Source organism: Haliotis rufescens, unplaced genomic scaffold (assembly GCF_023055435.1).
Source record: "Haliotis rufescens isolate VD_foot unplaced genomic scaffold, xgHalRufe1.0.p SCAF_5, whole genome shotgun sequence".
NCBI lineage: Eukaryota > Metazoa > Mollusca > Gastropoda > Lepetellida > Haliotidae > Haliotis > Haliotis rufescens.
Genome location: NW_025964223.1, coordinates 15682720 through 15694900, shown reverse-complemented (window position 1 = coordinate 15694900; position 12181 = coordinate 15682720). Strand labels below are relative to the sequence as shown.

At 37.9% G+C, this 12181-nt stretch overlaps 1 protein-coding gene across 2 annotated transcripts in view; it reads right to left on the bottom strand.

Annotated features, from left to right (window-relative positions):
* Positions 1–12181, bottom strand: part of LOC124113276 (mitochondrial glutamate carrier 1-like) — a 36499-nt gene that overhangs the window by 21673 nt on the left and 2645 nt on the right. Inside the window, exon 1 of one of the 2 annotated variants that reach the window (XM_046473574.2) lies at positions 8408–8553. The exons of the other annotated variant lie outside the window; for it this stretch is intronic. The gene's annotated coding sequence lies outside the window, so the exon portion shown is untranslated. Of the gene's footprint in view, positions 1–8407; positions 8554–12181 lie in introns of those variants that run through there. 2 annotated transcript variants of the gene reach the window in all.

The following is a 12181-nucleotide window of genomic DNA, read 5'->3' as shown; positions in this document are numbered from 1 at the left end:
AAATGATGAATGAAGAATGAGAACGCACGGACCAAGCTTTTACTTCGAGACAACCATAAGTTTGACACATCAAAGCTAGACACAACAGTGTTTGACTGCATATACTAACAGAAAAAATTAACTGTGCTTCATATAAAGTGGTGTTAAAAATATGTTATTTAAAATAACAACATAATATTTGGTTATTCATCTGATCAATGATTTATCATAGACAGAGACAGAGCGACATGCCCCAGCAGTTTGGAGTAACAACCCAGTTAACAATGTGAATATCAGGTGTGACGTAGTCGTAGATGTCATTTCAGACATGTTCTATAGGGGGGAGGTCTGGAGAACAGCCGGCAATGGCAGCACAGAAATGACAGGCTGCCTCAAAAAGTCTGTCACAACATGTGCAACATTAGGTCCCTGCACTTGCACACAGAGAAGAACATTATCTTGAACGATGTCATCCCGGTAAGCGTACGCCATTCAAATTGCCATTAACAATGATGTGTTGTGTTCTACCAAGAGTTGATGCTGCCCCATACCATTATACTTACACGCCCAAACTGACGACGCTGAGTAACGCTATAGTCGCTAAAAGGTTCTCCTGGACGCCTGTAGGCCCTTGCACAAACATCAGAGCTGTCCAGATGAAAATTGGACTGTCCCAGTCTTGTCTTCAGCAGCTGTCCACACCAAGCTACGAGGTGTGCTTGATGGTCATATAGAAGGAAATTTGGGGACATCACTGGATGTTGGGGACAGAAGCTCCCTCAACCGGTTTAATATGCTTCTGCCACTAATTGGTCCCAACCCAGGAATTGTTTGAGCTGTTAATGTGGCAGTTTGGTATCAATTCCATAGATGTCTTGTTGACATGAAGTAACATGTGGACAACCGGTCCATGGCAAGTCATGAGTGTTGCCCCGCTGTAGATAAACGTCTCCAAAGAGATGATATTTTGTTTCGATGAACATTAAAATGTCTGGAAACTTGATTTTGGACCATTTTGGTTTGCAACATACCCACGGTGCATAGACAATGATTTTCAGCAAGCCCTAGCATTGTGAATGCATTATTTACAGTTAAACAAGAGCACCTGATAGATAAACAATCACTGTGCACTGTTCACATTGATAAACACATGCCAATCTCACATCCCATTAGGGGTCACGTCAGAATGACCTTTCATCCGACCAATCAGAGCGTCGCCTACCAGATCATGAAAGTGACAGTCGGAATGTGATTTCTAATCATGTAGCCTCAAAAACATTAAAACGGGGTATTCCGAATGATATTTACTGGCTTAACGACTAAATCTATACAGTCTAGACCATATATTTGTCTTTCGAGAATGTTCTTTTGTTCAAGTTTCAAATTTTTAAGCGAGAATTTGTCAAAATATGTTTCGAAGCTTAGTCGCCAATTTGAAATTAGTGCCGTAAAGCATGAGAAAGCTGCCTTCTGATTGGCTAATGTCGACTTCTGGTCAGTAATTCCATTGGTCGGTCAGAGTTAGCGAAAGGTCGGTCTGACAAGACCCGTTATGTGTTGTCCTTTTAATGAGATTGAAACACATGCGTGAGTATCATCATCTCCCAACAAACACACTTACTTATATTGATCTTCATGGGAAGCACAGTTACTTTTTCCATCAGCATATGTATGTGTTAATTATTACCTGTGTAAATCAATAAAATATGTTCAGGATTAAAGAAATTTGAAGCCTGTCTGTATGAAATAGAAGAACATCATTGTACATATTGATGCCGATATTTTTACAGAACATTCTTCCAGACATGACATTGTTTGAACCGATCTGACATATTGGTTTTGGTTTGGTTTGCTGTTTAACGCCGCACTTAGCAATATTCCAGCTGTATGACGGCAGTCTGTAAATATTCGAGACTGGACCAGACAATCCAGTTATAGATGTCATGAGCATCGTTTCACGCAATTGGGATACGATGACATGCATCAACTAAGTCAGCGACATTGACTACAATATATACAGCATATATCTTACTGTCATAATGCCTGAATGCAATCCTAATAGATAATGTGGAAAGATGATATTTCAGTTAGTGTATAGCATTACTTTTCATTATTCATACTGCAAGTCAGTGTGGCGCACACATAATATTGACCCAGTTCCTGGACAGGGCTCCAGTACAGTGGCAACTCATTGTTCATACAAAAGGTTCATATGAGGACATTATGAGAATGCACATTCAGTAGCACTGTCAGTGCACATACCACTGTTTATAATAATAATAATAACAACAACAACAACAATAACAATAATGATAATAATAATAATTGATAGAGTAACCATGGTTATGGACTTTTAGTGTATACAGTAGCTATGTTTATAACGAACAAGCTTCTAAAGAACTGACGGATATAACAAACATAGTTTTTGGTCCCAGCCATTTGCTGTATATATGCTGTATATATGCTTATAACGAACTACTGTTATATCGAACTAATATCAGTGGACCCTTTGAGTTCATTATAACCGTAGTTTACTGTAGTCAAGTGTGAAAGACTGAGTCTTCCGAAGTTGAGGAAAGTGATATTTTCATTGGAGTGAACATAACAAATGATATTTCACAGCAGTGAACATAACACTCGATATTTCACTGCTGTGAACAAAACATTTTGATGGAACTTTAGTCAAACAAGAGTGACCTCCTTTCAAATTGTCTCCCTTTATCGTAAGTGTCTAGCCCTTACTCAAACTGTTGACTTCCTTATCACGTTAGTTCCACATTGACAAGGCAAAATAATGACAGATGGTCATTAATGGAGTTAATATCCCTTCATGGCGTTTGTTATTCTCGTGAAAATGTTCTGTTAAATACTGTAAATTTCTCACTTAACTCGTCAATTGAGACCATTTGTTTGCAAAGCGCCATTTTTGTTACTTGAGCGTGTATTCTTTCTCTTCAAACAGCGGTCTCGAAGTTTTCAAGAATTTTTTTTTTTCAAGTTGATTTTGAATATAATCATATCTACATGTATGATACAGAATTTTCGCGACCCTAAATATTTTTTGTTACTTATGTTTATGTATTTTATGATTTTTCAAACACGACACAATGGGAGATGACCCGTCCCTGTGTGTTAAGGTAGGGAGAATTTACATTTCAAGGTTTAACATTTGTAATGAAATAATTTAGTTTTCCAGGAGACAACTACACAAAAATACATAATACATAGGATATTCCATGTGTCTAATGAAATATCATGTTTCCCTCATCTCGTGAAGGGGTGAAAATATCTCCTTTCACCTGTCACTCGATGAGAGAAACATGATATTTCATTCGACACCAGAAATATCTAGATCTTTTGCGACATGATGTCATCGTACATAATAAGAGAAGGATAATTCTAATTTAAATATTTAACGGAAGAATTAATCATGGTTGCCAAATCCAGTCATTTATCATATCTATATAAGGCGTTTTTATGGCTGGACTACCAAATGCAAACCTTGTTACTGCACCTCACATAACCTGCCTTATTTATCGCATTTAATGTTCAGATGACCTAACTAACGGAACAAAATAAGAAATTTCAAGCTGAATTAAATGTACAATCCATTCACCCAGTCACATTATTTTCACTCTTAAATCTCAAACTAAACAGACATACAAATGATTTATCCCATGTGTGCACAGTATACAAATTGTATATACTGTATATAGTGCAGTTTTACAGAGATAGTTTAGTTTTCATGAAATATTATACTCAATTATCAAAGCCTATAAAAGTACTCACGGAAATGAAAAAAAACCTGTTTTTTCGACCTCAGATCTTAATTAAATGCAGTTAATATACAAAATATGTAAATATTCAAAGAACTAAATTAGTACTAATTGGGCCGTGGCACAAATACCGCGTATCAAATGTTTTTATGCCTTTTTACACGTAAAAGAGTGTGAAAATGTGAATAAAACCGACTATTGTGAAACAGGGCATAACCAGGTCTAAGTAGATCAAGGTGACCTATGACACCTTGACGACAGGTGAGAACAGGTGCATAATGCCTAATACAGTAGTCTGTTTCTGCTATGTCAATTTGGACTTAATTTTATTTTTGAATGTTGAAAGTGCCGACAAATTATCTCCTGTAAAGTACATTTTGTATTGTTCACTGAGATCAAACTAGCAAATCCAGACTAGTACTTTTCGAGTTGTTTTGTTATTTCGTATTTACAGCTACGTAACACTTTGTGTCAATTTTTAAATTGAGAAAAACAGTTTTTTTTCATTTCCGTGAGTACTTTAGGAGATAAACCTACTGTGTTTGGAAACTTTATGTAGTCCCACTGTAGAGTAGATCCCTCTTTCTTTTAATTTGGAACCGATCGCTTTACCTTGACTCGCGTGTATGAGAGACCTGGCTGGTATTAGAGACCCAGCGTGTATTAGAGGAAATATAGATACATTTTACAGTTCATATGGGGTGATCAATGGGCAGCCACTTTTTATGAATCGATATGTAGGCTATCTATATATTCATACACACGTTTTCGTGAAAAGGCTTAATATATTTGAAAGGGAATCCCATAGCAAAAAGGAAACCTTTTTTTAACCAATCAGAATCAAGCATTCATCAATGTCAGGGTGGAATTTCAGATACCACATTCACTGAAAGGAACTGACAAAGTCTCTTTAAAACCATACGCAACAAGTTAAATTTGTTTTCTGGGTTAGAGAGGTAGTGAACAAACATACCAGTATAATAAATTTCGATGAAACTAAAACTTTTCGATAATAGTTACTTGGCAATTATACACCCCTTTCTATGCAGCTGTTTTCTGTAAACAAAAGGTGTAGTTTACACAAGAAAATGTGGACTGTCATGTAAATTTTCAGTCTCATACAAGGGCACTCATAGAATAAAGATTACCCCTAGTAGTTGGTCAAGGAATGCTTATTATGACAATTATGGTAGCTATACTGGCAGGATTTTGATTCTCTTCAAACTGAAAACGAAATACTTCATTAAAGAGGACAATAAAGCATTCGGTGAATATTTCAAAATTAGATAAAGAGTTTGTAGTCAACATGGGGAGGTACACTTTTTCACCAAAACAATGGCTGAGTTGAATGTCTGAGTATCAGATACTTGAAACGTCCTGTCTTGCATTTACAGTCTGCACTAGTCAGATGAGACCCGTGAAGATTCCGGGGTAGAATAGGTCTTCAGCAACCCATGCTTGCCGTAAAAGGTGACTACGCTTGTTGTAAAAGGCGACTAACGGGATCGGGTGGTCAGGCTTGCTGACTTGGTTGATACATGTCATCGATCCGGATTGCGTGGATCGATGCTCATGATATCCATCACTGGATTGTCTGGTCCAGACTCGATTATTTACAGACCACCGTCATATAGCTGGAATATTGCTGAGTCCGGCGTTAATCAACAAACCAACCAACCAACTAGTCAGATACATGTGTCAGCTACAACTATATTCAGTCTAGGAAACATGTGCCAAGTAGAACATAAATAACACTAAAATGTACTAAAAATTACGCTAAGTGCTTTAAAATATTATCAAGTTAAGGAAACCAGTTAGTGATGGCATCAGTACAAGTTACTGGGTAACAGAGTACAATGACATACAATCCTCCAAGTTACCATGATCACAGAGTACAACTTAAGTTACCATGGACACAGAGAACAATGACATACAATCATCCATGTTACCATGGTCACACAGTACAATGACATAAAATCAATCATCCAATTTACCATGGTCGTAGAGTACAATGACATACAATCATCCACGTTACCATGGTCACACAGTACAATGACATAAAATCAATCATCCAATTTACCATGGTCGTAGAGTACAATGACATACAATCATCCATGTTACCATGGTCACACAGTACAATGACATAAAATCAATCATCCAATTTACCATGGTCGTAGAGTACAATGACATACAATCATCCACGTTACCATGGTCACAGTGAACAATGACATACAATCATCCAAGTTACCATGGTCACAGAGTACAATGACATACAATCAGCCATGTTACCATGGGTGAGTGAGTGAGCGAGCGAGTGATAAATTTATCCTCTGTATTTCAATTATGTTCTACATTTAAATACCACACTTATCTCTGCTCAAATGTGGTTTATATATGTTCCCTAATCAGTGGATCTGTATCATTCTCAACTCCCTGGGGAGAATAGAACCAATGGTGCCTACAGGTGCTAGAAGATTATTTTACATCCACCTCACATATTGGTGACCCATTCCCTGCGGGGTGAGAAGAGGCATATTTGAACTAAGTCAAATCCCCAGGGTGACACCATACGTTTTGACACTTGTGTTTCAGGTGTATGTACTCGTGTTTCCACTATCTACAAACACATCAGGAGGTCCTTTTGAATGTACAGGGTGAATGTACTGTGCTAGGGGTAGTGACAAAAGGGTAAAGATCTGTTAGCATTTCTATCTCAGTTCCTAGCGCATTTAGAACGCTTGTCCCTTCCGCACCCCCCACGTTAATGTATGAATGATTTGAATGAATCTTTTTCTGAGATCGTACATTGATTGAGAATAAGAGAGACTGGCCTAAAATACTATGAGTCTAATGTATTATAATGACACCATACATTGATTGAGAATAAGACTGGATTCCAATACCATATGGACCATGCTTAGTTCCAACATTATTCCAATTCAAGCTCATCAGCATTTCCCTACTTTTAACACTGATGTACAGAGAGAGAAAGACATGAGCATCCATCCAACTAGAAGGTCAGTGTAAAATCCCTTAAGAATTCTAAAGTGGAATCTTCCTATAGATATTACTTAAGTCAACTTCAGTGTATGCATGACCAGATTGTTTAAACATGTATCTAAATATGTTTTGCCAGGGCAATGGTAAAAAAATTCCCAATCAGACATTTTGTATCTCTTGCAACCTACAGTGGGTACCTGGGTAGGGTCAAGTAATAGGGTAGTAAATTTGGACTCGTCCCAGCCCTAGACAATGGGACCAGTGGTTACGACTTGTGCAGCTTGGTTTTTATGTCAACATGCACCTGGTACAAGTTATATTGAGCTCTGCAGTGTCTGCACAATACATCAAGTGGCAGTGTTCTTTGACTACACTCTCACTCTCAGTAGTAACGCACAGATGCACATTTCTACAATGCACCCATTCATCAATGCTGCAAAGTTATTCTGGCTGTTACTTACTGAGTCGATGCATGTGTCTATCCCTGCCTGACTTCAAATCAATATATGGTGGTAGACTTACATTGAGTCTTTTCTTGCCCTATGAAAAAAAATTTTCTGTGAATGTTTGTGTAATGTCTTACAATATTGCAGCAATATTCTAGCTGTCTATAAATAGTATTCCAGCAATATTCTAGCTGTCTGTGAATAATATTCCAGCAATATTCCAGTTGTCTGTGAATAATATTCCAGCAATATTCCAGCTGTCTGTAAATAATATTCCAGCAATATTCCAGCTGTCTGTAAATAATATTCCAGCAATATTCCAGCTGTCTGTCAATAATATTCCAGCAATATTCTAGCTGTCTGTAAATAATATTCCAGCAATATTCTAGCTGTCTGTAAATAATATTTCAGCAATATTCCAGCTGTCTGTCAATAATATTCCAGCAATATTCTAGCTGTTGGTAAATAATATTCCAGTAATATTCTAGCTGTCTGTAAATAATATATTCCAGCAATGTTCTAGCTGTCTGTCAATAATATTCCAGTAATATTCCAGCTGTCTGTAAATTATATACCAGAAATATTCTAGCTGTCTTTCAATAATATTCCAGTAATATTCCAGCTGTCTGTAAATTATATACTAGCACTATTCTAGCTGTCTGTCAATAATATTCAAGCAATATTCCAGCAGTCTGTAAATTATATTCCAGCAATATTCTAGCTGTTTGTAAATAATATTCCAGCAATATTCCAGCTGTCTGTCAATAATCAAATCTGGGTCAGTCAAATCAGTGTTGCCAATGGTACCATGACACACAATCACCTGACGATCTGATCCAATTTAGTAGCCTCTTATGACAAGCGATTATAAGCTAATTATCCCTATTCTAAACATTGTCTACCATGTCTACAGCCATCACATACTAATGTTTTATTTATAGAAATTAAAGAACATTGCACACAAATATCAAGTGCAAGGAACTTAAAGGGCAAGCCCAGAGACCATTACAATAGCAGTTGTAGCAGTATCACTCATGGTACATATATATAGAATACTAAACGAGCTCCCGTGTAATACCAATTTTATGAAACGAGTGAATAGTTCTAGTTTCTGACGAGCGAAACAACTATTCACGAGTCGGAGAGAAAGTCTAGGAGCTGAAGAACACAATGACTTCTCCACAGTTAGATTAGTATGTTACTTACATTAGTTTGTCAAAAATAGAGCCAGATGATTACTTCCTGGAGAGAGAAAAACATCTCCACACACATTCCTCCTTCTTAACCAACATATTTGTGTCTGTCACGCACTCCACATTCTGGGCTGTTGTTTTCTACAGAGACCGTGCAGCACCGTGGATGAATACTATGTCAGAACATGCTTCACTGCTAATTCATAAAGCCCTCTTTTATGAAAGCTACAACGTGTCAATTGCAACTAAAGGAACTTGACACACACTTTGAATCTTGAAAGTAACACAAACAAGAAACATGAGAAAACAGCGTTATCACTATCCCCGGCATGGGGCACATTAGAATTTTGTTTGTTCATATAGTAGTGAATATAAACTATAAAAAAAAGAGTCCTATAAAGCCTTAAGCGATAGGCACTTTGGTCGCTTGATGTCATCAGAAAAAATAATAACATTGAAATTAATACACATAAAAGGCCCATTCTCTGGAAAAAATAACTCAGTCTTGATAATGATCTCTTAGACAAGCTAACTTCAGTAGTTTCTGAGAAAATTTGTTCCCATTGTAGACACAATGCACTAAGTAAAATAACATGGATCAAGGGCCGTAACACTGTAAAAAAAACAATTTTCGAACTCAGTCTTGACAAGTATCTCTTACATAAGCATGCAAACTTTCATTCATGTAACTTCAATAATTTCTTACAAAACTTGTCTCCATTTCACAAAGTATGCACAAAGTTGAAAAGCACCGAGCAAGGGACATAACTCTGTAAAAAATGAATTTATCATGTTTACAACACCAATTTTCAAACTCATTTGAGATCTTGATCAGTAACATCAGTGTGTAAAATTTCATTTCTCTGATTTGAATAGTTTTTGAGAATTTTTTTCCACTTTGAGAAGTAGACAGATGGACTTTGATGTTGGGGCTAAAAGGTTTGTGCCTAGCTCCATGTGACTGATTCATGGTAGAATCACATGACTGAATCATCTTATTGATAAATAATATTGCAGATTCATGTTTTTATTCAATAATACAGTGAATTATGTTGTTCTAAATCATGAATAATTCATTTTATCAATGTTATTACTCAAACAAATGAGGGGCGGTGGGGCAGCCTAGTGGTTAAAGCGTTTGCTCGTCACCCCTAAGACCCAGGGTCGATTCCCGACATGGGTACAATGTGTGAAGCCCATTTCTGGTGTCCCCCGCTGTGATATTGCTGGAAATTGCTAAAAGTGGCGTAAAACCATACTCACTCACTCACTCAAACAAATGATGTAGTCATGTTATCAAATTATACGAATATTTCATGTTGTGAAATTAAAATAAATAACTATTCCATAAATATGAAACTATTACAAGTAAGATTACTATTACAAGTTACATTACAATTACATGCACTGTGGGCTGGTAGACTAATGCATGGTCCTTGAAATAATTGGTTGGTTGGTTTGTTGTTTAACGCCACTCAGCAATATTCCAGCTATATGACAGCGGTCAGTAAATAATTGAGTCTGGACCAGACAATCCAGTGATTGACATCATGAGCATATATCCACGCAATCCGGATCGATGACATGCATCAACCAAGTCAGCAAGCCTGACCACCCGATCCCATTAGTCGCCTTTTACGACAAGCATAGTCGCTTTTCACGGCAAGCATGGGTTGCTGAAGACCTATTCTACCCCGGAATCTTCACGGGTCCCCTGAAATAAGGTTATGTATAAGGTTAACAAAAATAACTCTGTAACAAGCACAAGGGAACCCGCCAGTATAAAGGAACCCTCGAGTCTCCTAATTTCAGCTAGAGCTGAACAAGGGATACTGTACCTGGCATAGGCAGGTAGAGTGAGTGAGCGATGAGGGCAGAATGAAGGTGAGTGATTTATTGAACATATGCTAAACATAGTAAGACTCAGAGACTGCCTGGTTGGGAAAAGAATACGTCCCTCGCACACTGTAACTTGTTGGGTTACTGAGGCACGGAGTCTTGCATGGTTAGAAATTAACATGTCATAAGGGGCCAATCCTGACCGAGAATTCCCAAAGGGGTGGAATATTGCTGAATGTACTGTAAACAAACAAACAAACAAACCATGTGGCCTCACAGTTCACTGACCCTGACTTAAGAATTTTGACCTCCACAGTGACTGACAATGTCTCAGTATGTCATTCTCTTGTGACGCTAAGGAGACAATATATCCTGTCTCAGGAAATATCTAATTACAGTAATGAAACAAACACTACATAGAAAATCTGTTGGCTACCTTTCAGACATTAACTGTTAACAGTGGAACAAAATATTGCTCTAGCTGAATGGCCAAATGTCTAATTTGTTTTAAAAATAGATTGTCCCCGAAAATGCTTGAAAAATATAATTATGCTTGAGACTGTTGAAAAATTTTTTAAGCCACACCCACCAAAGTGGAATACTTTTATTACAACAGAATTAATATCCTAATCTGTTGATTGGCTACTGACTTTTCAGGCATGTCAAGTTATGTGCATACATTAAACAATCACCTGATTCATGTCATGCCTAAGTATGTATTCCTGCACCTGGAATATTTATCAATCATATCATTATGGTCTGCTTTGATATATACAACAATTTATGGTGAAACTATTGTAGATAACACATGTTTCCGTTGTCGAATTTAATTATATAAGGATTGACTGTGGATTTTATTTTTGGTTCATTGAGGTATGAATCGAAAAACCGATGCGCAAACTGTATGAATCTGCGTATCTGCATGGATGATTATTTTGCCACATAACAACAGCTTAAGTATGTTCATGCCTTAGACCCCAAAAATTTATTACCGAGAGTTCCATGGATATGAAAATTGATGGAAAAAGATTTGAAAAAAAGACCCACGGAAATCCCTGTTCACTCCAGGCTGGATTGGACACGGGTGCATTTGAAAATGGTTGAGACAAAACGAACGGACACATATAATGAAAGCCTCCCTCCGAGTGTGTCTGTATGTCCCGTCCCGCCTCCCTCCCACACTGTTGTCAGGGTACATTCAACTGAGACCAATACACTAAACAAGTGTGTGCCTCCCTCCCTCCCACACTGTTGTCAGGGTAGATTCAACTGAGACCAATACACTAAACAAGTGTGTGCCTCCCTCCCTCCCACACTGTTGTCAGGGTACATTCAACTGAGACCAATACACTAAACAAGTGTGTGCCTCCCTCCCTCCCACACTGTTGTCAGGGTACATTCAACTGAGACCAATACACTAAACAAGTGTGTGCCTCCCTCCCTCCCACACTGTTGTCAGGGTACATTCAACTGAGACCAATACACTAAGTAAGTGTGTGCCTCCCTCCCTCCCACACTGTTGTCAGGGTACATTCAACTGAGACCAATACACTAAACAAGTGTGTGCCTCCCTCCCTCCCACACTGTTGTCAGGGTACATTCAACTGAGACCAATACACTAAACAAGTGTGTGCCTCCCTCCCTCCCACACTGTTGTCAGGGTACATTCAACTGAGACCAATACACTAAGTAAGTATGTGCCTCCCTCCCACACTGTTGTCAAGGCAGATCCAGCTGAGATCAATACACTAAGTAAGGGCATGCCTCCAGGACAGTGTCTAGAGATGCTCACACTATCAATATTGAATGGCACCGTTTTGATGAGCATCTAACCTAGTTACGATAAGCCTCCACTTCATTGTGATACAATCAGGAAGTGTTTCTCCTTCTGTTCCACGATCATCACTGTGTATATCATCCACCTGAGCATCTACACAGCTGCTGCTGG